The sequence below is a fragment of the Anomaloglossus baeobatrachus genome, chromosome 6 (assembly GCF_048569485.1).
Source record: "Anomaloglossus baeobatrachus isolate aAnoBae1 chromosome 6, aAnoBae1.hap1, whole genome shotgun sequence".
Classification (NCBI taxonomy): domain Eukaryota; kingdom Metazoa; phylum Chordata; class Amphibia; order Anura; family Aromobatidae; genus Anomaloglossus; species Anomaloglossus baeobatrachus.
In genome coordinates, this window is record NC_134358.1 from 175,212,798 (window position 1) to 175,240,131 (window position 27,334).

The 27,334-nt window shown below is 42.9% G+C and overlaps 1 long non-coding RNA gene across 2 annotated transcripts in view; it reads left to right on the top strand.

The window, feature by feature from the left end:
- Positions 1 to 7,343: 7,343 nt before the first annotated feature.
- LOC142244186 (uncharacterized) overlaps positions 7,344 to 27,334 on the top strand; it is a 181,053-nt gene continuing 161,062 nt past the window's right edge. For both annotated transcript variants that reach the window (XR_012724462.1, XR_012724463.1), the window contains exon 1: positions 7,344 to 7,428. This is a non-coding gene — a long non-coding RNA (uncharacterized LOC142244186). The remainder of the gene's footprint in view (positions 7,429 to 27,334) is intronic.

Here is a 27,334-nt window from a genome sequence, read left to right on the forward strand (position 1 = left end):
AAGAGACAGCCAGTCAGCCAGGGAGAGAAAGAGACAGCCAGTCAGCCAGGGAGAGAAAGAGACAGCCAGTCAGCCAGGGAGAGAAAGAGACAGCCAGTCAGCCAGGGAGAGAAAGAGACAGCCAGTCAGCCAGGGAGAGAAAGAGACAGCCAGTCAGCCAGGGAGAGAAAGAGAGACAGCCAGCCAGGGAGAGAAAGAGACAGCCAGCCAGGGAGAGAAAGAGACAGAGGCAGCCAGCCAAGGAGAGGAGACAGCCAGCCAGAGAGAGAAAGAGACAGCCAGCCAGAGAGAGAAAGAGACAGCCAGACAGCAAACCAGAGAGAGTAAGAGACAGCCAGCCAGGGAGAGAAAGAGACAGCCAGCCAGGGAGAGAAAAAGACAGCCAGCCAGGGAGAGAAAGAGCCAGCCAGCCAGGGAGAGAAAGAGACAGCCAGGCAGAGAGAGAAAGAGACAGCCAGTGAGCCAGGGAAAGAGACAGCCAGTCAGCCAGGGAAAGAGACAGCCAGTCAGCCAGGGAAAGAGACAGCCAGTCAGCCATGGAGAGAAAAAGACAGCCAGCCAGGGTGAGAAAGAGACAGCCAGCCAGGGAGTGAAAGAGACAGAGAGCCAGGGAGAGAAAGAGACATCCAGCCAGAGAGAGAAAGAGACAGCCAGTCAGCCAGGGAGAGAAAAAGACAGCCAGTCAGCCAGGGAGAGAAAGAGAGACAGCCAGCCAGGGAGAGAAAGAGACAGCCAGCCAGGGAGAGAAAGAGACAGCCAGCCAGGGAGAGAAAGAGACAGCCAGCCAGGGAGAGAAAGAGACAGCCAGCCAGGGAGAAAAAGAGACAGCCAGCCAGGGAGAGAAAGAGACAGCCAGCCAGGGAGAGAAAGAGACAGCCAGCCAGGGAGAGAAAGAGACAGCCAGCCAGAGAGAGAAAGAGACAGCCAGTCAGCCAGGGAGAGAAAGAGATAGCCAGTCAGCCAGGGAGAGAAAGAGACTGCCAGTCAGCCAGGGAGAGAAAGAGAGACAGCCAGCCAGGGAGAGAAAGAGACAGAGACAGCCAGCCAGAGAGAGAAAGAGACAGCCAGCCAGAGAGAGAAAGAGACACGATTACAGTTTGATTAAGGAAGACATATGCTTAGGCTAGGTTCAAACGGGAGTTGTAAAAATTGGTCATCATGGTCACAAATTGTGCAGCTGTGTGTCCATTTGCATTGCACATGGACCAGACTAGAGCATGTAGCATGTTTTGTTTTTTCCTTTCACACTGCAGAGGTAAATTTCCCGCTGGTTGCAGAATCAGAGAATGCACAGTTTGGGCAATAGGTGCAATGATGCTGCTGGTCCTAATTTTCTATCTAGCAGGCGCATAATGTGCCTCAGCAAGACAAAAGCCAGAAAACATTCATCAGGTCCCTAAAATGACCTTTAATTAAAAAAAAAACCTTGCAGTTTTTTGTTTTTTTTTAGTTTTTTCTTTTTTTTTGAGCAGTTTATGCTCTAAGTGTATGTTTTATGTGTGATTGGTGTTTTGTTCCATTTAGAAGATAATTTACCATGAGAGTGTTATTATACTATAAATGTTTTTTTAAGCCTCATCACAAGAATTCTTGAGGTTTGTTTTAGCAGTCAGCAGACTTGTTCACTAAATGAGCATTATCTTTACTCTGCAGAGGGAAACAAGAGGTGTCATTTCTCTGGTTCTGTCTCATAGAAGTTCTATTTTCTTGAGAACAATGGATCCTCAGACATTCCTATATAGTGATGAGTATGTTAAAAATGTAGAATATGGATACACTACACGTGTACATTGTTTTATAGCCACAGAAATTGAATCCATAGAACACAGATTTGGAACCACTTTACATATTATATTTGGGAAATCGTATGTCAACAGTTCTTTAACCCCTTAAAGGGAATCTGTCACCAGGTTTTTGCCTCCTAATCTGAACTCAGGAAGATGAAAGAAAAGAGATCCTGATTCCAGGAGTGTATCACTCACTGGGCTGCGTAGTGTAGTTTTGATATAATCACTGTTTAATCAACAGTAGATTATCATTAAAGGACAATTTGACCTGCTGGCAGGTAGTCCAGAATATTCATGAGCTCTGTATAACTATTAGATCTGCAGCAGAGAAATAATTGATTTTATCAAAATAACAGCAGACCGCTCATTAAGTGACACATGGCTGGAAATAGGGTCTCTGTCTCTATGTTATGCTCTCAGATGGGGGAGCAAAAACCTGGTGACAGATTCCTTTTAATGCTGAAGGGGTCTAAAAGGGCAGAGCAGATATTAGTATTTTTACTAGGCACATGATTAACTTCTTCCTAACATCTGCCATACATGTGTGGCGCCCCTGCGGCTTCAGGAGCCACAGGGTACTGCACCCCTTATAGGGTGTAGTACTCATCCTGGGTCCGAGGAAGGTTGAGGCCGGTTTACACATACACAAACATACAGTCAGTGGGTTGCTCTCCCCAATGGGGACTGGGCCAGGGCTGGATCACACTACACTACACTACACTACAGCGGTGGGTTTACAGGACACCACCACACCAGGGCTCCCTAGATCCACTGGATCTGGGGACTCAAGGTCAGGGAGAAGCAACCACCAGGGGGAGTCAGGAGCACAGTGGGAAGAGCAGGTTGACTTAGTGAGAGTGCTGAACCAGCTGGTGGCAGCGGCTAGGGGCAACAGCTCAGAATACACAACACAACTACAACAGAGAGTTCAGCTTTAGACACAGAGCAGAGCGGACGTGCTGTGAGCAGTTCTGTGGGCCAAGGTGTTAAACACAGTTGCAGGGGGGGAGAATCAGGGCAGCTGCTTCCAGAGGACTGGCGCTATCGGGATACAGAATCCTAGAGCAGGCATACTTCATGTTGTCTACCAACTCTGCAAAGGTCACAGGGAACGGCTAAGAACAGTCACCGGACCCCTCCCACAAGTCTGCAGCAAATAGCATATAGGATCCGGGGTTGAGGACGGGCCCCATAACGGAACCACGCTATCAGCATACAGAACGGGACACCTTATTGACCCCGGGACCCTCAAGTGCTTCACGCCACGGGGGTCCGATACTTAGCACATCAAAGGAGGAAAGGGCTCACAGGCGTCACACACACACACCGGACTTGGCCTTTCACGGATCCGGGATCGGCTGGAGCCCATCGTGGCAGAGAACGGTACCTTGGGCAGCATCTGAAAGACTTGTTAGTAAAAACACCTGGAACCACAGTGCCTGTCTCTGCTTCTCCTTTACTGGCGCCGTCGCCCAGCGCTGCGGCGCGAACGGGGAATACCACCCCCGCTCCGCCTGTGGGGAGCGACACCATCCCGGCTGCACCCAACATCTGCCCCGGCGAGAGACCCTGGAGCGGCAGCCCTATCTCTGGCCGCATACCACAGGTTGCGTTACGATCCTAATAGACTTTCCTAACCTCCAACTACTACCTTCATCCTCCCTACCACCCTCCAATTCTCTTTCCTGTACGCTTCAGGGTAACGAAAGAGGGCCAGGTCACCCCGTGACAAGGCAGAGAATCTGCACCCCCGGCCCGGCAATGAGTAGGTTAAAACACCTGCCCCGTGGGGCGCTACACATGTACATCCCAAGTCAGGTGCAGGTGCATGGAGCAGGTACATGAGCTGTGTTACCCATCCAGCAACTGCCAGTAACAACAGCGATTACAGATTAGCTCCAATTTCTGACGTTAAAGGCACAGTCTGCACAGAATTACTTTTCAAACCAAGTACAGGCGTTCAGAGCATCATGGCGTGACCTAACATTAAAATGCATCTTCCCACCTGCTGTCACATGTTTACATAGTTACATAGTTACATAGTTACTAAGGTTGAAAAAAGACCTAGGTCCATCTAGTTCAACCTTCCTCCACCAGTTCTACATTTGGTCACTAAGTCATTTATAACCAACAATGTTGTGTGTACTGAGGAAATCATCCAGCCCTTTTTTGAAAGCTGTTATAGTATCTGCCATTACTACCTCTTGTGGTAGGGTATTCCACAGTCTGACTGCTCTAACTGTAAAGAACCCTTTCCTATTTAGCTGTCGGAATCGCTTTTCTTCCACTCGCAGTGAGTGCCCCCTGGTCCTTAGTATTGTCTTCGGAAGAAATAAGTCATGTGCCAGTCCTTTATATTGACCACACATATATTTATACATATAAATGAGATCTCCTCTGAGACGTCTTTTTTCTAAGCTAAACATATCTAACTTTCTCAACCTGTCATCATATGGGAGGCCTTCCATTCCTTGTAATAATCTAGTTGCCTGTCTTTGAACTGACTCTAACTTCTGAATGTCCTTTTTAAAATGTGGAGTCCAAAACTGGATCCCATATTCCAGATGTGGCCTTACAAGTGATTTATAGAGGGGTAATAATACGTTGGGATCACGGGATCTAATCTCTCTTTTTATACACCCTAGAATCTTGTTTGCTTTTGCAGCTGCTGCTTGACATTGAGTGCTGCTGCTCAGCTTATTTGTAATGAGAATACCCAAGTCCTTCTCCTGTTCTGTAGTCCCGAGTTTACTTCCATTTAATGTATACGCAGTTATAGGATTACTCCGTCCTAGGTGCATTACTTTACATTTATCAACATTAAATCTCATTTGCCAAGTATCTGCCCATTCTTACATCTTATCCAGATCTTTTTGTAATATACTATCAAGGTCAGTTTTTAATATCCTACATAGTTTGGTGTCATCAGCAAAGACTGACACTTTACTATCAATCCCATCCACAAGGTCATTAATAAAGAGATTAAAAAGAATTGGTCCTAGCACAGATCCCTGCGGCACCCCACTGCTGACTATAGCCCCTTTAGAGAATGTACCATTTATGACTACTCTTTGTTTCTTATCTTTTAGCCAATTTCTTACCCAGTTGCATATAGTTTCCCCCAGTCCTTGCTTCTGGAGCTTTAGTATAAGCCTATTATGTGGTACAGTATCAAATGCCTTTGCAAAGTCCAAATAAATCACATCAGCTGCATTACCAATATCCAGGTTTGCACTTACCCCCTCATAGAACCCCAACAGGTTGGTTAGACACGACTTATCTTTCATGAATCCATGCTGTCTGTCAGTTATTATATTATTTTCTGCAACATATTTTTGCATGTCATCCCTTAAAATGCCCTCAAAAACTTTGCAAACTACTGATGTCAGGCTTACTGGACGGTAGTTGCCTGGATCTACCCTCTTACCTTTCTTAAATATCGGTACCACATCAGCAATCCTCCAATCCTGAGGCACCAACCCTGTTACAAGCGAGTCTAAAAAGATGAGATACAGCGGTCTGTCAATTACGGAGCTCAATTCCCTCAATATTCGTGGATGAATGCCATCTGGCCCTGGGGATTTGTCAATGTTTAATTTACTCAGACATAGGCGTACTTCTTCTTGTGTTCTGGTGTTCAGCTTTAAACTTACCAAGTGTCTTGGTGACTTATAACCCTGTTCACATTTCAGAATCTTACACCACCTGGTGCTATCGAGTTGCTCAGTCATACTCGGGCGTCAACCAGTTGTGTTCTTACTAGTGATCAGTCTAGCAGGAGGTAATTTCTACTGGCCTGTGGATTACTGCAAGGGTCACAGGTTGCTGGAGTCCTATCACAGCCACTTCTGCTCTTTAAAATATGGTGGAGCCTGTTTCTCCACTCCGATTATAGCTGCATTTGCGAAAACAAGTCGTTGTGCTGTGGTGATCTACTGTGCGTTATTTGGTGTGTTGTGGAAATATCCTCATTGTTTGTATTTCTTCCCTGATTATTTCCTCCTGAGCACATATTGTCTAACCTCTGTGTGTGTACAGTGAGTTTGAGTTTTATTTGTTCCCTATTTGTGTGGTATAAAGCACTCCTGTCCATGTCCTCCCTGGGCATGGGGGAGAGGGGGTACAGACCAGGGTAATTCAGGAGCTATGGTTAGGAAGGCAGTCCAAACATCATCACCATCAACCGTATCTTTGGGAACAGGGACACCTACGGTCCCCTTAGCCCTAGGGCCAGTGTAGGCACCCCATTTAAAGTTACTTTGTCACACCCCGTGACACCTGCTTGTTTTCCATCTATATCCCCCCTTCTCTGCCCCTATGAAGCCAGAGCTGTCAATAAAAGAAGTGGGGGTGAAGACCGAGGGAAAATAAGCAGGGAGCAGGTGCACTTAAAAGTTTTGCCAGGCCATGATGCACTGAGCACCTGTACTCGGTTTGAACAGTCATTCTGTGCAGACAGAGTTCATTTAAATGTCATTGTCAATCTTTGACAGCAGAACTTAAGGCGTGTATAAAAGAGGGATCTCCAATCCGGGCACCTTTCAGCCCCCTGGCTATGTGATCGTGGAGCAGATTGCACGACCCACAATGATCAGTGTTTTGCTACAGTGCTGGTCCGCGCTGTCAACATGACATAACCACTGCAGCCAAAACACGAAGATTCGAGCAACGTCAGGGAGCCAGCATTGGAACTGAGAAGGGTGAGGACCTGCAATTTTTGTTATTTTAAGTATTTTAGACCATTTAGCTTCAACTTTACTGAAAGAAGGAAAGCTCTTTATAATGACTCTCCAATTTATTTTGTTTTTGCTTTTTTAATTTTTTTAGTGACATAGCTGCATGAGTCTTTGTTTGAATGTTGAAATATTGTATCATTGTATTATGTTTAGCATTGCTTTGTGGTACATATAAATTATTGTGGAATTTATATAATTTTGGTTTTCAATGCAAATAGTTTTATAGTTTTAGGATTTTCTTTTAAATTTTCACCGTTGAATCAATTCTCCCACTTATTACTGTTATGCAGCTACCTGATATGTGTAGGCTTGTGTTTTTTCTTTTGTATGTAATTGTAGAGGAGAAGTGTTGGTATATAATGTATATAACATCTCTCTCTCTTTACGTGTATATATATATATATATATATATATATATATATATATATATATACATATATATATACTGTGTGCATATATATATATATATATATATATATAAAATTAAATATATATTACATATCAATGGCAAGTGTAGGCCCGACTGTTTTTTTTTTTTTTGTTCTTGTGTGTTGTTGGCAGAAATATTGTTTATATTGTGAACTAAGATAGGTAGAGGTTCGTAGACAAGTATCATTCAAAGTGCTATGTTATACTATGCGCCTAGGCCTTGAAATTGAGACTATTTATTTATTTATTTTAAACTTAACATGGAATTAAATAAAAAATCAAAGAACCTATTCCTAAGGGTATTAATGTTTTTCTGTTTCCTTTTTAAGAATCGTTAGGTCGTTGCAGTGATCTATACAGAGTCAGTTATTGTTTTCCAGGAAAAATCCAGCTGGTCAGAAAAGGTGTTCCAGAGAAAAAGAACTTTTAAACACAGCAGGTACAAGATGGACAACTCCAAAATGGCTCCATTAAGAGTGAGTATGGATTTATCCACCCTGAGGTGATTAGTAAAGCAGAATGCATTGCACCTAGTGTGCCCCGCTATCCCCAAATATGCAGAATTACTGTGGTATGCTCTATTGGAGCAAGTATTTAGCCTTGATAAGTTGTATAAAGACAGACGGACTGTTTTAAACAAAACAAGAATACGGCTCTATATGCATGCTAAACTGGATAGAGTTGATAAGAAATCACAGTGTAAGCCTGAAACTCAGTTGAAAGGGACAGCTTTCCCAAATGTTCAACGCCAGTGTTGTGTCAGTAATTTGAAGAGAGTTTGTGCCTTACAGACACAACTGGCAGAAAACGGTCAATGTATTATTGATAGAGAAGCCGATTTGCATACTTACATTGCAACTGCTGGAGATGAAATATCATTGTCTTGACATTGATATCCAGTCTGCTGCTGAGACCAAAGCATTTAAGGATAGAGCAGCAACTAGTGATGCTACTATTAATAAGCTGAACTTGGAACTCTCTACTAGATCTCAACTGCTAAGAAGTATGCAAAATATCATCAATGATTTTTCAAACATGCTACCAGAATTCTCATTGTCTCTGAAACCAAGACCAGATTCTGTGCCGAATTTGCCCTTTGCAGGTCAAAAAGGGGAAAGTAATGGAATAAGTGACAGATAAAATATTTCAAATTTTGATCCTGTCCATAAATGTATAGGCATGCATGTGCTTTATAAAAGAATGCAAAATAAAAATTGTTAAAAGTGCATCACTTCTAATGAAACAGATTGAAAGATGTAGACATAATGAATAGAGATGAGCAAACCGGTCGCGGTTCGGCTCGAGTTCGGTTCGCCGAACGGAGGTCTCGTTCGAGTTCGGTTCGGCGAACCGGTTCGGTGAATCGCTCGAACCCATAGGAAACAATGGGAGGCAATCACAGACACATAAAAACACCTAGAAAACACCCTCAAAGGTGTCCAAAAGGTGACAAACAACTCACAACACAACACAAACACATGGGAAAGTGACAAGGACATATACTCATGCGAAAACAAAAGAGCTGGACAAGGAAAAAGAGGAGGAGACACAGATATATGAGTATATGCAAGGGAACATCGATGCCATTACTGTGCAACTTGAGGCCTGCTCATTTTAGGCTTCCAATCTGGATAAATTGGCTGAGCTCGGCACGTACGCCTTGGGGATCTTGTCGTGTCCTGCAGCCAGCGTTCTCTCGGAACCTGTCTTCAGTGCTGCTGGGGGTCTGCTGGCAGATAAGCACACGCGTCTGTCCACTGACAATGTGGACATGGCTCTCAGAGGACTTTTCTTCCCCTGGGTCATCCAGGGGAGGCGAAAGGCACGCATATTTTTGAGAGTGCTTCATGGAAAGCATCTTTTCCATTTTGAAAAGGGGGATCAACTGATGCCAGTCAAGTGGGGTGTGTGTGGCCCAATTAGTGGAAACGAGGGAGACTGTGGTTGGAGTCCCCTTGCTGTGTTTCTAAAAGAACCAAGATGAACAAGTCATGGCTCTCAGAGGACTTTTCTTCCCCTGGGTCAGCCAGGGGAGGCGAAAGGCACGCGTATTTTTGAGAGTGCTTCATGCAAAGCATCTTTTTCATTTTGAAAAGGGGGATCAACTGATGACAGTCAAGTGGGGTGTGTGTGGCCCAATTAGTGGAAACGATGGAGACTGTGGTTGGAGTCCCCTCGCTGTTTTTTACATGATTTTCGAAGTGCATGACATGCCTAAGAGGTTTAGTTTCGGCATCTCAAACTTGTTGGCTACAGAAAGGCTGCCTTTACACCCTTTTGTCACCGAGAATTTTCGAGACCTTATGCCCATTGCAATGCCCCAAGAGCCGATGGCCATTTGCCACTCCTTCTCCAAGAAAGGGGTGCCCGCGCTAACACAGGAGGTCGCACACAACATCACCGCTTCCTTAATAAACTCTGTGTGTGACAGGGTGCATTTCACCACAGATACTTGGAACAGTAAGCATGGACAGGGGCGTTACATGTCGCTGACTGGGCACTGGGTAACTATGGTGATAGATGGAGAAGTGTCTGCTGTACAAGTCTTTCCGTCCCCACGAGTTGTGTGTTTAAATCCTTCCTCTGTATGTACAAGTTCCTCCACTGCTTCTGCCTCATCAACCTCGTGTTGTTCCTGCACCTCAGCCCAAACCCTGTGTGGTCAGGCCACCCTTCCTTGTAACTGCGCCCAAGGAATCCCACACACCTCCTTACTATGCTGGCAGCAGACCTCAAGGCCATCAGGCGGTCAAATATTTACTTTGAAATGTAGGGGAAATGTGAGACACCGCTGAGGAGTTGTGGACGGTTAGCTCTGTAGAGTGAGACCGAGTTTCATCAATGGTTGTCTCCACTCAACCAGCAGCCAGGAAATGCCGGGTGCGACAATGATGCTAAACAGTCTGCGGCCCTTCTTCAGGGCAATGTGACACATGTGCCTTGTATGGCTCACGTGTTGAATCCGAATCTCCAGCAATTTTTAAAACACTATCCTGGCCTACATGTCCTTCTGTCGAGGGCACGGTGTAACGCCTGCCTGGATTGACACACTCAGACGGGCTGTAAAGAATAGGCTAGAGGGAACCCACTCACCAAGCTGGACCCCCAGAACCCTGAAACCCTTTAATCCCTATACAGTGATGTTGAATGACACAGGGCCCAAGTTGATCAATACCTGTGGAAGGCTGCAGTTCCAGAGAACAGTAGTCATGCAGGGTCAAAACATTAATTGAGGAAGAGGAACAGAATGGGAAGGACAGGACTTAATCAGAAAACAAGCAGAGGTGAAATGCAAATCAGCCAACGAGTTACCTAAACAGCAAGCAGGAAAAGTAGTCCGGTAACAAGCACACAAACTCATAAAACTAAACTGGGGTAACAGTAACCAGAGGTTCATAGCTATGTCTGGCAGTGGTCTTCAGACAGGAGGGGCCTAAAAAAGGGTGTTGTGTCTTCCCATTGGTTGTAGCTGAATGATGGTACTTCATCTGTGAGATGCCCACCACCTGCATTCAGCCTGTGGTTCTGAATCTGTCAAGGTAACGCATCCCAGTGGGTGAGCATAACCTGCGTCCACCTGCGCCGCTGGCGTCGACTCCTCTCCCATCATCAGCACTATGCACGAAAGAAGCACGTTGTCACCTTGCGACAGGAGTACAAATTGACGTAGCGGACTACGGGGGTGACTTAACAGCCGTGTGCGGCAATGATACAAACATGGCAGCGTGCCTTCGTCAGGCCCATGTGACACACGTGACTTGTATGGCTCACGTGTTTAATCTGATTCTCCAGCAATTTTTAAAACAACATCCCGGCCTACATGGCCTTGTACAGCGGGCACGCTCACTATGTGCTCACTTCCATCGTTCGCACCCAGTAGCTCAACAACTTTCATCGCTCCTGAAGTCTTAAGGTTTGGTGGTTAAACGTCAGAAATGCGATGTTCCAACACGCAGGAATTTTAATCTGCACATGTTGCAGCGTCTGTGGCAGCACCGCAGAGCCCTGCTGAAATACGTTATGACGTATACCCTGGGCTAACTTGATCCAGAGGTGGTGCAGATCAAGGACATATGCACAGTTCTACACAGTTTACAAATGTCGACGCAGATGTTTAACACTGGTGATGACATTCTCAGCGTGACAATTTTGGTCATCTACATGATGGAACACACTGTAAGTATTATTCGGAGTCAGGTGTTGGTCAAACAAATTCCACTAGTTTAGGCATGTACATACAATTATCATAAACCCTATCTAAAACTTAACATTTATTCTTAATTTGATTCTAAAAGGTATATTACCACATTTATGTGAATAGGTGATTATGTGCACAGAAGAGAGAGGGAAACAATCCCTACAATATCCACTCCCTCCTGTGCTCTACCTAGCCATGGAGGTTGGCACCCTAAAGATACGTAATGGCGCCCCCACTCCTCAACGACTGTCCCTGCTATGACCCTATGAGCCCCTAGCCAAAAAGATAAAGTGCAGTGCATATATATAAAGTGCAGTGCAAAACCATAAGGTGATATTGTGCCAGGATGAAACTCACAATCAACCTCTAAAGAAAAGAGGCCGCAAAACTTTCTCAATGAAATTCTCAATTATAGCAGGGATGTAAAACTGAGCTTATGCTGCCTCAACGTGTTTCCCCATTTCATGGTTCATCAGGAGGCCGATATCCATCTATTGTGGCATGATAAACCTGTGGCAGTCAGGATGCTGCCAGATTCACATGAAGCTAAGTGATCCTGCCTCTGCACTGTCAAATTGTCACGTACAGTTTAAATCATAGAGGGACAGCGACATGTTTGCATTGAATGTTGCTTTTCAATATTTACATGACTGTGTTGCAGAGCTGTGTGGTTTGCATACACACTGTTATCATCTGCCTTATCTGTGAGACTTCAGGTAACAAGGGTATTCAGGGTGGGTGATGTGTTTTGTCTATGTTTAGGTAGATAACTGGGAAGCTCTTGTGATGCGCCACTAGTTAGTTGTCTTCGCACACACACACACACACGCACAAACACACAATTACTGCTGCTACGCAGAGGGCTTAGCAAGCAGTAGGCCACTGATTAGATTGTTCTATTATTTCAATTTAATGCATGGTTCTTATTGTTTGTTTTAGGAAAGTGAAAGAATCATTTATCAACCCAACTGCAAACAGTGCTTTTCATGTTGCGTAGTTTTGCTGCATACTGTCGATCCCGCCAAATACAAGACTTAAAATAAAGCATAAGTCGCAAAGGGAATTTCACTGTGCTACAATGCGGCCTAGCGGGGCTGTACAACCACCGCCTGCCCCATCAAGAGCATCTGCGTGCTCTTCATCTTCTGTGACTGTGGGGACAGCAGTCACACAGGCTTTTTCACGATGAACTTCCACCCCTTTACCCGTAAACGGGAGTGTGATTGCCAGGTCATCACTTGTTTTGGAAGTGGAAACAGATGGTATTGTTGAGCTGTCAGACATCAAGAGAACCACCATTGGATGAAGGCTAAATTATATCCACGCCTGCACCTTCGTGAAAGATTGGCTGGACTACCTGCAGTTAATTATTGCGTTCAACAAATGGAAAGGTGTGAAGAATGCACAGGTGTTGTACCTTGCTTGGCAGCAAAGGAAAACTAACTTAGTATTCCAGACAATTTTAGGATGGCAGAAAAAGTGTCAGCTCTTTGGGCAAATTAAATAGCGTGGCAAAAGTGGGCAGGTGGGTACAGTGGCCGTGTTCTGTGTGTACCAGGACAGTAAAGGAAGCCTCACTTTCTATCCCTCCTAATGGTGAAATGCAGCAAGGAATTCCACGAGTTTGCTATAAAAATAGCGTTGCAAAATGTGCAGGAGGGTGTCATGCAGAGGTGTTAGAAATAGCTTGGCACCATTGGGGCACAAATGGAGTACAACAGCCACTTTTTGGATGCCACTAACTGGCAGCATTTTTTGCTATTATTATAGCTTATTAAAAACAGAGCAGGAGGGTGTCATGCAGAGGTGCTAGAAATAGCTTGGCACCATTGGGGCACAAATGGAGTACAACAGCCACTTTTTGGATGCCACTAACTGGCAGCATTTTTTTGCTATTATTATAGCTTATTAAAAACAGAGCAGGAGGGTGTCATGCAGAGGTGTTAGAAATAGCTTGGCACCATTGGGGCACTAATGGAGTACAACAGCCACTTTTTGGATGCAACTAACTGGCAGCATTTTTTGCTATTATTATAGCTTATTAAAAACAGAGCAGGAGGATGTCATGCAGAGGTGTTAGAAATAGCTTGGCACCATTGGGGCACTAATGGAGTACAACAGCCACTTTTTGGATGCCACTAACTGGCAGCATTTTTTGCTATTATTATAGCTTATTAAAAACAGAGCAGGAGGATGTCATGCAGAGGTGTTAGAAATAGCTTGGCACCATTGGGGCACAAATGGAGTACAACAGCCACTTTTTGGATGCCACTAACTGGCAGCATTTTTTGCTATTATTATAGCTTATTAAAAACAGAGCAGGAGGGTTTCATGCAGAGGTGTTAGAAATAGCTTGGCACCAGTGGGGCACTAATGGAGTACAACAGCCACTTTTTGGATGCCACTAACTGGCAGAATTTTTTGCTATTATTATAGCTTATTAAAACCAGAGCAGGAGGGTGTCATGAAGAGGTGTTAGAAATAGCTTGGCACCATTGGGGCACAAATGGAGTACAACAGCCACTTTTTGGATGCCACTAACTGGCAGCATTTTTTGCTATTATTATAGCTTATTAAAAACAGAGCAGGAGGGTGTCATGCAGAGGGGTTAGAAATAGCTTGGCACCATTGGGGCACAAATGGAGTACAACAGCCACTTTTTGGATGCCACTAACTGGCAGCATTTTTTGCTATTATTATAGCTTATTAAAAACAGAGCAGGAGGGTGTCATGCAGAGGTGTTACAAATAGCTTGGCACCATTGGGGCACAAATGGAGTACAACAGCCACTTTTTGGATGCCACTAACTGGCAGCATTTTTTGCTATTATAGCTTATTAAAAACAGAGCAGGAGGGTGTCATGCAGAGGTGTTAGAAATAGCTTGGCACTATTGGGGCACAAATGGAGTACAACAGCCACTTTTTGGATGCCACTAACTGACAGCATTTTTTGCTATTATTATAGCTTATTAAAAACAGAGCAGGAGGGTGTCATGCAGAGGTGTTAGAAATAGCTTGGCACCATTGGGGCACAAATGGAGTACAACAGCCACTTTTTGGATGCCACTAACTGGCAGCATTTTTTGCTATTATTATAGCTTATTAAAAACAGAGCAGGAGGGTGTCATGCAGAGGTGTTAGAAATAGCTTGGCACCGTTGGGGCACAAATGGAGTACAACAGCCACTTTTTGGATGCCACTAACTGGCAGCATTTTTTGCTATTATTATAGCTTATTAAAAACAGAGCAGGAGGGTGTCATGCAGAGGGGTTAGAAAAAGCTTGGCACCATTGGGGCACAAATGGAGTACAACAGCCACTTTTTGGATGCCACTAACTGGCAGCATTTTTTGCTATTATTATAGCTTATTAAAAACAGAGCAGGAGGGTGTCATGCAGAGGTGTTAGAAATAGCTTGGCACCATTGGGGCACAAATGGAGTACAACAGCCACTTTTTGGATGCCACTAACTGGCAGCATTTTTTGCTATTATTATAGCTTATTAAAAACAGAGCAGGAGGGTGTCATGCAGATGGGTTAGAAATAGCTTGGCACCATTGGGGCACAAATGGAGTACAACAACCACTTTTTGGATGCCACTAACTGGCAGCATTTTTTGCTATTAATATAGCTTATTAAAAACAGAGCAGGGGGGTGTCATGCAGAGGTGTTAGAAATAGCTTGGCACCATTGGTGCACAAATGGAGTACAACAGCCACTTTGTGGATGCCACTAACTGGCAGCATTGTTTGCTATTATTATAGCTTATTAAAAACAGAGCAGGAGGGTGTCATGCAGAGGTGTTAGAAATAGCTTGGCACTATTGGGGCACAAATGGAGTACAACAGCCACTTTTTGGATGCCACTAACTGACAGCATTTTTTGCTATTATTATAGCTTATTAAAAACAGAGCAGGAGGGTGTCATGCAGAGGTGTTAGAAATAGCTTGGCACCATTGGGGCACAAATGGAGTACAACAGCCACTTTTTGGATGCCACTAACTGGCAGCATTTTTTGCTATTATTATAGCTTATTAAAAACCGAGCAGGGGGGTGTCATGCAGAGGGGTTAGAAATAGCTTGGCACCATTGGGGCACAAATGGAGTAGAGCAGCCACTTTTTGGATGCCACTAACTGGCAGCATTTTTTGCTATTATTATAGCTTATTAAAAACAGAGCAGGAGGGTGTCATGCAGAGGTGTTAGAAATAGCTTGGCACTATTGGGGCACAAATGGAGTACAACAGACACTTTTTGGATGCCACTAACTGGCAGCAATTTTTGCTATTATAGCTTATTAAAAACAGAGCAGGAGGGTGTCATGCAGAGGGGCTAGAAATAGCTTGGCACCATTGGTGCACAAATGGAGTACAACAGCCACTTTTTGGATGCCACTAACTGGCAGCATTTTTTGCTATTATTATTGCTTATTAAAAACAGAGCAGGAGTGTGCAATGCAGTGGTGCTGCAAATAGCTTTGCACCAGTGGGACACTAATGGAAGTCCAACAGCTACTTTTAGGATGCCACTAAGTTTACTCAGTGTTTGCTAGTATAATGGCTTAGTAACAATGAGTTTGAGTGTGCAATGCAGAGGTGCTGCAAGTAGCTTTGCACTTGTGGGACACTAATGGAAGTCCAACAGCCACTTTTAGGATGCCACTAAGTTTACTCAGTGTTTGCTAGTATAATGGCTTAGTAACAATGAGCTTGAGTGTGCAAAGGGCATGAGAGTACAGTGGCAGGGTTGTGGGTCTGGGTAGAGGAAAGGAAGCCTCACTTTCTATCCCTCCTAATGGGGAAATGCAGCGAGGAAATCCCTGACCTTAGCTACACAGCCGCTGTTAACTTGTGTAGCTGTTAAAATCTGTTTTCACGGACCTGACTGTCACCTATTGTTCTGAGCCTGCTGGTTTTAGCCCTTACAAGGGCTAATAGAAACTTCTATCCCTATTCTGTATAGCGTTGTGTGTAGAGTGTACACAGCAGTATCGGAGACAGACGCTACGCCAGCGGTGACTGACACCCAGACGCAGAAGGCAGATAATAGCGTCCAGACGGGCAGTTGCCCGTATTTATAATGCAGGGACATGTGACACGGACATCCTATCACACATGCCGTTGCTTCTCTGGCTAAAAGTCCACTTAGCTGTGTGTGTGTCTGGGATTAGCTGACATGCTGGCCGGCCCCACTACACGCGCGCGCTTAGGTAAAGAAGATAAGGAAAAACAAAAATTGGCGATCGCCATTATCCCAGCAGCAGTGATCTGAATGCGCTGTTCCCGTACACTATACGCTGAAATTTCATAATAGTGTGAGTCACAGAGTGACTTACACTATTACAGCAGAAAGCCAGCTAGTAATTAGCTTGGCTTTTTACTGCTAGAACCGTTCTCGAACGTAACTAGAACTATTGAGCTTTAGCAAAAAGCTCGAGTTCTAGTTCTATCTAGAACAGCCCCCAAAATCACTCGAACCGCAAACTGGAGAACCACGAACCGCGAACCTCGCTCAACTCTAATAATGAATAATGTACCATTAGGAACCCTAAATAAAGCATGGCATGTGATATATGTTATACCTGTCATGGCATAAGTTATATTGCCAAGTACTGCAAATGATCAAGGACTAAAATAGAAAGGAAATTTTGCTCTGTGAAATGTTTTAAATATAGTCTCTTTGGCTATATTTCAGAATTGTCATTGCATAGAGGATAGGCATTTATCTAGACAGAATAGCCATTGAAGTGTTTACTCTCAGACTCATTTGTCCCACCATGTGCCACGATGACCATGTGATAAACAGGGAAGAAATGGTAAGTTGAATTAATCATATGTAAGGCCTTGAATTGCAGCAGGTATGTATGATTTCTTTATGTATACAGTAGTTTATGTATACGGTTGTTTTGACTTATTAGTTTATATTTTTTGTGTATTACATTTGTTCTTTCATATAGCTTTAATAGCTTTACAATTTCTGTTATAATATGAACTTATGTTACTAGACCTTGGAGGCTCAGACAGGTGTCAGAAAAGTTTAATCTGAGGTATAATGTTGGTGCAATTTAAAACAGGAGTTAATTCTTAGTATGCTGGTTGTTTTCTGTGTTTTCTATCAGACCCCCTGTGAAGTGAATGAGGCTTTACACTTGGTTTAGCTATAGTTTTTCAGTACAGTTCAGGAGCAGCAGGGATAATTATTTGTGAGGGTTGTATGTTACTCTTTTGAATTGTGAAGGACTGGAGGGTGTATCTTTTATTTTAGCTCCAATTTTTCAAGGTTAGAGGTAGCACTCATCGCAGGGATAGCGATGTCTACCAGAACAGGGATTGTATATTGCTTTGTATAAGAAGTTGCAAGGGTTATAGTTTACTCTTTTTGAATTGTGAAAGACTGGATGGGGTGTATCCAGTACGTTCAGTACATTAGTAATTTACTGGGCACCTCAGGTAAGGTTCACAGGAGTAGGGCACCTTGAAGGAACAACCACACCCAAATCAATCTTATATGTTATAGAATGCATGAGTTTGGTGCAATAGGGAGCATAAAATAAGAAGGATGTTATCCAGTGTCAGTATAGAAAGGACTTGGTACTCAAACATCAGTGTTGATTTTATAATTTGGCTATTGAGAATCATCAACTTAACAGATGGTTTGTGTTATAGTCTGTCTACTGGTTTTCATGTTTTAGCAGGGTGTATAAAGTGGCTTGTTCCAGAGCTATGCACAAGGAAAAATTGTGCTAGCACACATGCAAGCATTCAGGATGTTAAAGAGCCTAGAGCCATACCTGGGAGCTGGGGAGCAAGTATGGGAAACTTGGTTGCTTAATAGTAGATGTAGAAAAAAAATACACCTTAAAGAAAGACAGCTGAGAGACCAAGAGGCCTATGTGTCGAAGGTGAACCCTTTGTTGGTATGTGTATTTTGTTTTAACTTCACTGGGAGAAATCCCAGGAGCATACTGTACCTTTAATTCCAATTTTAGGTCAATAAGACACACCTGTGCTACTCTAGAAGATACTTCATGAGTTTGGTACTGAACTGTCAGATTTCTCCTGTCAGATTTCAAGCATGAAGAGGAGACTATGAGCTAGATAAAGACTCAACAGCATCATAATGAGTAAATACAGCCCCAAAGCCACTTCTTTCTTTAACCTAACATTTATTCTGTCAGTGTCCTCCTGGTCCTGATCATAATCATATATTGGACTGTCTCTGATTTACAGAAGGACCAAAAGACTGGCCACCCAAATGCACAGAGGTTAGGCTGAGCTTCATGAACTCAGCCAGAGATGGGGGTCTAAAGCCTGCTTTACACCTTACAATTTCGCATACAATATCATATGCGATGTGACCCGCCCCCATCGTATGTACGGCACGTTCAATTTGTTGACCGTGTTGCTCAATCGATTATTTCCCGTCACACGTACTTACCTACCATATGACCTCGATGTGGGCAGCGAACATCCACTTCCTGGAGTGGGAGGTACGTTTGGCGTCACAGCGGCAGCCGGCCAATAGAAGCGGAGGGGCAGAGATGAGCGGGGCGTAAACATCCCGCTCACCTTCTTCCTTCCGCATTGCCGGCGGGAGCCGCGGGACGTAGGTAAGTTGCTGTTCATCGTTCCCGGGGTCTCACACACAGCGATGTGTGCTGCCCCGGGAACATTGAACAACCTGACGTTCAATTTTTAGTAATTGAATGACGTGCATGCCATCAACGTTTTAACGTTCAATCGCAATCGCACGGAGTTATCACACGCTACAATGTAACTAACGATGCTGGATGTGCGTCACTTACGACGTGACTCCGCCGACACATCGTTAGATAAATTGTAGTGTGTAAAGCCCGCTTTAAGGATATAAAACAAATCCATAACCCCAGAACCAATATATTTTGTACACAAATACAGTATATGAAAATATTTTGTTTGTTGTTTTGGGGTATATCACCCCTACTGAAATTCCATATCTTTGTATATAGACACTTTAGGTATAAGTGCAAGTCTGCAAATACATGGACATACTCAGGTAATGAGATTAATCGTCCACTGCAAATGTGTTCATGTGAAGGTGTTCACGCATTTATGGCTCGGGAGGTAAATCTAATTGTACATGTGATCTGCATTTTTTTTATGGATCAGCATTTTATAAGTTTAAGCTTAACTTTCTGTATGCACTCGAACCAAAGCTATTTTTGCAATAAAGTTATCTGTCATGTTGTATGAATGGGGAAAAAGAGTAAGGTTCCCTAGGGATAGGTCATCTCATTTCATAAGGTATTTTCCACTTCAACACTAGTAATTGTCAACGTTCATAAGATATGTATTAAGGGTTAGTTAAAGTTAGACATTGTTCTTTCCCGCAGTCAACTTATGTATGAGGATATTATGGCCTAGTCAAGAAATTCGGACTTGATAAGTAAAGACCAATGTATTGATCCATGGAAGAACCTCATTAACAATTTATACTTCAATCAAGGTTTCAGGAGAAGTGTCTGATGAATGTCATGCCTCTGCTAGAAAAATGCCATCCCACAATTGATTGTGCTCCAAGATCTGGCAAGCTGAGCTTTGACACAGGATAAAGACGAGGGCCAACCAACAGACTGTGATGCTGGAGCCATTCCAGAGTACAGTATTTTGGGCAGGCAGATATCTCAAGATTGGCAACAATATGACAGACAGCAAAGAGCTTTATTCCTAAACCAAGATTGATTGTATCCCAAGAAGAAGGAGGTTCTCAGAGACACCAACCAGTAAAGCCTAACTACAGTTTGTGACACCCAGCAGACCCATAATGCCAGATGTACTAATGGAAAGACTGGCAGGGTGAGGGTTGTATACAGGATAATGATGAGAAAAGACCTATCGATTGTGAGGGTGGAGCCGAATCTGACCAGTCAAACCTTAAAAAAAGAGTTTGCATAGCAATTAAAGACTGTATTCCGTGGATGGAGATGTTGGGTTAGGGTGAATGGCAGGTAAGAGGTGTCATAATGGGTGATGTCTACATACCTAAGTGCAATATTATATTTCATTACATCCTCAACTATTAGCAGTTATGCTAGGCTTGAGCAGATACATAAATCCTAGCCCAACACTTACCTAAAATGTCATTGTTGCATTCTCGTTTAAAAAGCTGGAGCGAAAAGAGCACAATAGGGTCTTACCCAGTAATAAAGAATAAAAATAATAATAAGGCAATGTGCTCACCTTATTGAGTTGTGTTTCACACAAGCAGAAGAATAGTCTGTAACCAACTGCTGCAGAGTCCACATGCTGAAGAAGCCAAAGATCACTCAGGAATACCGTAAATGTGGAACCTTTACTGCACTGCTGGAGAGACAACACACATCCAGGAGAAGTAAAATACGAGGTGGTTTCATTCAATGCATTATAAAAGTGTAACCCCACTTCTTCATCAGGAAATGCACCCATATAGTCATACTGGTGGATTTCGTGATGAAGAAGTGGGGTTACACTTCAAAACGCGTTGAATTAAACCACCTCATATTTTACTTCTTCTGGATGTGTGTCATACCTCCAGCAGTGCAGTAACAGTTCCACATACAGTGTTCCCGAGCTATTGTTGCATTCTTGACAACAGGGAGATTGCAGAGGGGAAGTGTTGGTATAGTATATGACATCTCTCTCTATATTTACACTATATATATATATATATATATATATATATATATATATATACAGTATATCTGTATATGGATATATGGATTAATATATATTACATATATCTCTACCACATGTACTGGGTGGGCAGGGAAGGAAAGCAAAAGAGACAAACGGTCATGTGCTGAAATCAGGAATAACCAGTTTTTCCACAATCTGATTTTAGGCCTCTGCTAGGATGAGTGGAGAAATTTTGGTCAGTGGGTTAGGAAAATACAAAGTTACATTATAGCCAGTAACAGATGGATGAATCTTAGTACAAACCCTTGTTTCTGTTGGTTTATACAGTGTGTCCACCCATATGCTGTCCACCACCATTAACTTGAGAACGGTGGCAGCTATAGGCATAGAAGTGGTGTCTGGGTATAGTAAAGTAGTGATGCGCTACGCAATGAAACCACCTATAGCGCCACCTGGTGGAAAACAACAGCGTTAGCATTTTTATCTCGTAAACGGAACGAGATAGAGAAAAAAAGTGAATTAAAAAATTGTAGGGCATCATCAATTCAATACGAATCGACACCTTGCATACAGAAATGCTATGATATGAAACCAATAACCCCCCCCAAAACATTGAATGCTAGTCACGCATATGGCACTCATATAACTTTGATGCTCAAAGTGGCCACCGTGCACATCTGGACTCTGGACAGCATACTGTATTTTGCTGCATGTTGTGCAATATGGTAGGTGACACGTTTGCACAAGCATCTGTGATACGTCGTCGTAAGTCCTGCAATGTTGGTGGATGGGTCGCATACACCTGCTGTTTGATGTGACCTCACAGAAAGAAGTCCAATGGGGTCAGGTCAAGTAAGCATGGAGGCCACTCCACGCAGCCACCATACTCAATGACATGTAGGAAAGTCTCCATGAGGTATCGCTTCACGTCCGCAGCCTTGTGAGTTTTACACGTTCTAATCTTAGCATTTCTGTATGCAAGATATCGATTCGGATTGAATTGATGATGCCTTACAACTTTGTAATTCTTTTTTTCTCTATCTCATTCCATATTCGAGATAACAATGCTAAAGTTGTTTTCCACCAGGTGGCGCTATAGGTGGTTTCATTGCGTAGCGCATGGCTACTTTACTATACCTAGACACCACTTCTATGCCTACAGCTGCCGCTGTTCTCAAGTTAATGGCGGTGGACAGGATATGGGTGGACACACTGTATACAAGAAGAGAGCTGACATGTGCTCTTATTCTTTCTGACCAGTGGACCACCAGGCAAGGATCAGAAGCATAATTGTCTATTTGTATTAAACCCCACTGAATTACATTCCTGTACCCACTGTATGCTCTGTACGGACAGTTAGAAAGTGATAGATTAGGAGGTTTGCTGCCATTGTGTGGGAGTGTCTTTTTTTAAGTGGTTGAGTGAAGGTACAATCACTGGTGTTCTCATGCATTATAATTAGGTGTAATAGAGTATAATGTATTTTATATTGATTCGTATATGTATTGACATGTGCTAATATTATATTGTGAATTAAGCTTGTTTGCAAATAAACTTGTTATATTTTATTGACGTGAGTCTGCTCATGTATGAGAGACACCAGAGTAACAGAAATATGTTAGTAGGATATCTCCTTTAATCATGGTGATACAAGTAAAATATATCTTTGTACCGTGTTAGCCAGTAGAGATAAAAAAATTGTTTAAAAGAACAGAGAGTCCTCAGTGGTTGATACCTTTTAATGGCTAACTGAAAAGATGAATGCCTGATGAAGAGACCTGAGTAGTCTCGAAAGCTTGCAATTATTACCATCTTTTCAGTTAGCCATTAAAAGGTATCAACCACTGAGGACTCTCTGTTCTTTTAAACAATTTTTTAATCATGGTGGGTATTCCACCTTTTAACAGTAATAAAATACATTTTATATGACAAATTCTTATTTAGACTTTTTACTACTTTTTTTGCATATTTTATATACTTTTTTTTTGCATAATTTTTACACTACAAAGCTCAAATGTACTGCCATGTAGCTGGTGAAATAAAACACACAAGCAATAATACACCACTTCTCTAGAATGCATGAGATTTAACCTTGCACCATAAATAACAATAGCACCGAGTTAAACACTGAGAATAAAGCACAGTAAAGGTGTATATAAAAGAAAATAATATTTGTTTTTATTTTTACATGTGCATGTGTTGGGGACATGATTTTGTGGCATATGTGGCACACTGTCTTAATCCTTGAGCATGCTCTTGATCAGATTCAAGCATGTCCTTACCAAAATCTGATCCCAAGTTCTTCTATACAGTTCCAATGTTGATGCATACTGGTTGATTAACATGAGTATGTATACAGCTTTTTGTCGATTGGGTTGACGTCTAGGGACTGTAGAGGCCAATAGAGCACCTCTACTTCATTGTGATTGAACCATTTCTCTGCCAATCTAAACATATGCTTCGGGTTGTTGTCCTGCTGGAACACTATGTCGTCCTTTTCATACACATAGTACTCAATTCTACAAAGTAACTAGTCTTGTAGGATACTCACATATAGCTCAGCACTGAGACCACCGTCGATACTGGTCAAATATCTAATGCTTTTGGCTGTGAAACAACCCCATACCATCAGGTTTCCTCTACCAAACTTTACAGTTCCTTCAATTTCTTGATTCATTAACCCCTATTTTCTCGTTTCTTCCAGACCCATTTGCACCCATAAGAGCCTGGTTTATTGACTTATCTCTCCAAATCACCTGCTTTCAATCTTGTACAGTCCATTTTACGTACCTTTTTGGAAACTTGAGCAGACGCTTCTTAGAAAAATATTGAAGTCAAAGCAGCTTCACCTTTTTTCGGGCTATCATTTGATCGTTGTTTAACATGCGTTTTTGCATAAAAGTCTGTGATGTTACTATTATGAAGCTTGCCTTTTAAATAGATGGATACAATTAATTGTATGTTCTTCCAACTGTCATGGCACTCACATGATGCAGTTTGTCAATTTTCTTAGCTGAGAGACCACTATCGATGAGCTGAATAAGGCTATTTCTCTTTTGTTGGGAAATGTTCATGGCTGCTCCTTGATTCATACCAGTGACCTTTCACTTGGGAACCAACCATATAACACATTGAGCTATTAGGGATTGTGAGAAGAGGTTGTAATTTGTAGTATATGGGAAGAAATTTTTTTTCCACCACCAGGAGTAAAACAGTAACAACACAGTGACATGACAAGAATCTGCATAACCAATCATATGCTTAATAGTCAAGTTTATGTATGACATAGCCAAGATGATTATCTATAAAATGAAGGTAGTCTCACGTTCGAAACTGTAGTGGATGGTGAGTAGAGTTGAGCGCGGTTCGCGGTTCGAGGTTCTCTAGTTCGCTGCTCGAGTGATTTTGGGGGCTGTTCTAGATTGAACTAGAACTCGAGCTTTTTGCTAAATCTCGATAGTTCTAGATACATTCGAGAACGGTTCTAGCAGGAAAAAGACAAGCTAATTACTAGCTGGCTTTACGCTGTAATAGTGTAAGTCACTCTGTGACTCACACTATTATGAATATTCAGCGTATAGTGTGCGGGAACAGCGCATTCAAATCACTGCTGCTGGGATAATGGCGATCGCCATTTTTTTTTTTCCTTGTCTTCCTTTCCTAAGCGCGTGCGTGTAGTGGGGCGGGCCAGCATGTCAGCCAATCCCAGACACACACACAGCTAAGTGGACTTTTAGCCAGAGAAGCAACGGCATGTGTGATAGGATGTCCATGTCACATGTCCCTGTATTATAAAAACGGACATTTTCCTCCAGCACGCCATTATCTGCCTTCTGCGTCTTGGTGTCAGTCACCGCTGGCGTAGCTCCTGTCTCCGATACTGCTGTGTACGCTCTATACACAGCACTATACAGAATAGGAATAGAAGTTTCTTTCAGCCCTTGTAAGGGCTAATACCGGCAGGGTCATAGCCAAAGGTGACAGTCAGGTCCGTGAAAACAGATTTTAACAGCTACACAAGATGACAGCGTCTGTGTAGCTAAGGTCAGGGATTTCCTCACTGCATTTCCCCATTAAGAGGGATAGAAAGGGAGGCTTCCTTTCCTCTACCCAGACCCACAACCCTGCCACTTTACCCTCCTGCCCTTTGCACACTCAAACTCATTGTTACTAAGCCATTATACTAGCAAACACTGAGGAAACTTAGTGGCATCCTAAAAGTGGCTGTTGGACTTCCATTAGTGTCCCACTGGTGCAAAGCTATTTGCAGCACCACTGCATGGCACACTCAAACTCATTGTTACTAAGCCATTATACTAGAAAACACTGAGGAAACTTAGTGGCATCCTAAAAGTGGCTGTTGGACTTCATTATTGTCCCACTGGTGCAAAGCTATTTCTAGCACCTCTGCATGACACCATCCTGCTCTGTTTTTAATAAGCTATAATAATAGCAAAAAATGCTGCCATTTAGTGGCATACAAGAATTGGCTGTTGTACTCCATTAGTGTCCCACTGGTGCCAAGCTATTTCTAGCACCTCTGTATGACACCCTCCTGCTCTGTTTTTAATAAGCTATAATAATAGCAAAAAATTCTGCCATTTAGTGGCATACAAGAAGTGACTGTTGTACTCCATTTGTGTCCCACTGGTGCCAAGCTATTTCTAACACCTCTGCATGACACCCTCCTGCTCTGATTTTAATAAGCTATAATAATAGCAAAAAATGCTGCCATTTAGTGGCATACAAGAAGTGACTGTTGTACTCCATTAGTGTCCCACTGGTGCCAAGCTATTTCTAGCACCTCTGCATGACACCCTCCTGCTCTGTTTTTAATAAGCTATAATAATAGCAAAAAATGCTGCCATTTAGTGGCATACAAGAAGTGGCTGTTGGACTTCCATTAGTGCCCCACTGGTGCCAAGCTATTTTTAGCACCTCTGCATGACACCCTCCTGCTCTGTTTTTAATAAGCTATAATAATAGCAAAAAATGCTGCCATTTAGTGGCATACAAGAAGTGGCTGTTGGACTTCCATTAGTGCCCCACTGGTGCCAAGCTATTTCTAGCACCTCTGCATGACACCCTCCTGCTCTGTTTTTAATAAGCTATAATAATAGCAAAAAATGCTGTCATTTAGTGACATACAAGAAGTGACTGTTGTACTCCATTAGGGTCTCACTGGTGCCAAGCTATTTCTAGCACCTCTGCATGACACCCTCCTGCTCTGTTTTTAATAAGCTATAATAATAGCAAAAAATGCTGCCATTTAGTGGCATACAAGAAGTGGCTGTTGGACTTCCATTAGTGCCCCACTGGTGCCAAGCTATTTCTAGCACCTCTGCATGACACCCTCCTGCTCTGTTTTTAATAAGCTATAATAATAGCAAAAAATGCTGCCATTTAGTGGCAAACAAGAAGTGGCTGTTGGACATCCATTAGTGCCCCACTGGTGCCAAGCTATTTCTAGCACCTCTGCATGACACCCTCCTGCTCTGTTTTTAATAAGCTATAATAATAGCAAAAAATGCTGCCATTTAGTGGCATACAAGAAGTGACTGTTGTACTCCATTAGTGTCCCACTGGTGCCAAGCTATTTCAAGCACCTCTGCATGACACCCTCCTGCTCTGTTTTTAATAAGCTATAATAATAGCAAAAAATGCTGCCATTTAGTGGCATACAAGAAGTGGCTGTTGGACTTCCATTAGTGCCCCACTGGTGCCAAGCTATTTTTAGCACCTCTGCATGACACCCTCCTGCTCTGTTTTTAATAAGCTATAATAATAGCAAAAAATGCTGCCATTTAGTGGCATACAAGAAGTGGCTGTTGGACTTCCATTAGTGCCCCACTGGTGCCAAGCTATTTCTAGCACCTCTGCATGACACCCTCCTGCTCTGTTTTTAATAAGCTATAATAATAGCCAAAAATGCTGCCATTTAGTGGCATAAAAGAAGTGGCTGTTGGACTTCCATTAGTGCCCCACTGGTGCCAAGCTATTTCTAGCACCTCTGCATGACACCCTCCTGCTCTGTTTTTAATAAGCTATAATAATAGCAAAAAATGCTGCCATTTAGTGGCATACAAGAAGTGGCTGTTGTACTCCATTAGTGTCCCACTGGTGCCAAGCTATTTCTAGCACCTCTGCATGACACCCTCCTGCTATGTTTTTAATAAGCTATAATATTAGCATAAAATTCTGCCATTTAGTGGCATACAAGAAGTGGCTGTTGGACTTCCATTAGTGCCCCACTGGTGCCAAGCTATTTCTAGCACCTCTGCATGACACCCTCCTGCTCTGTTTTTAATAAGCTATAATAATAGCAAAAAATGCTGCCATTTAGTGGCATACAAGAAGTGGCTGTTGTACTCCATTAGTGTCCCACTGGTGCCGAGCTATTTCTAGCACCTCTGCATGACACCCTCCTGCTATGTTTTTAATAAGCTATAATATTAGCATAAAATGCTGCCATTTAGTGGCATACAAGAAGTGGCTGTTGGACTTCCATTAGTGCCCCACTGGTGCCAAGCTA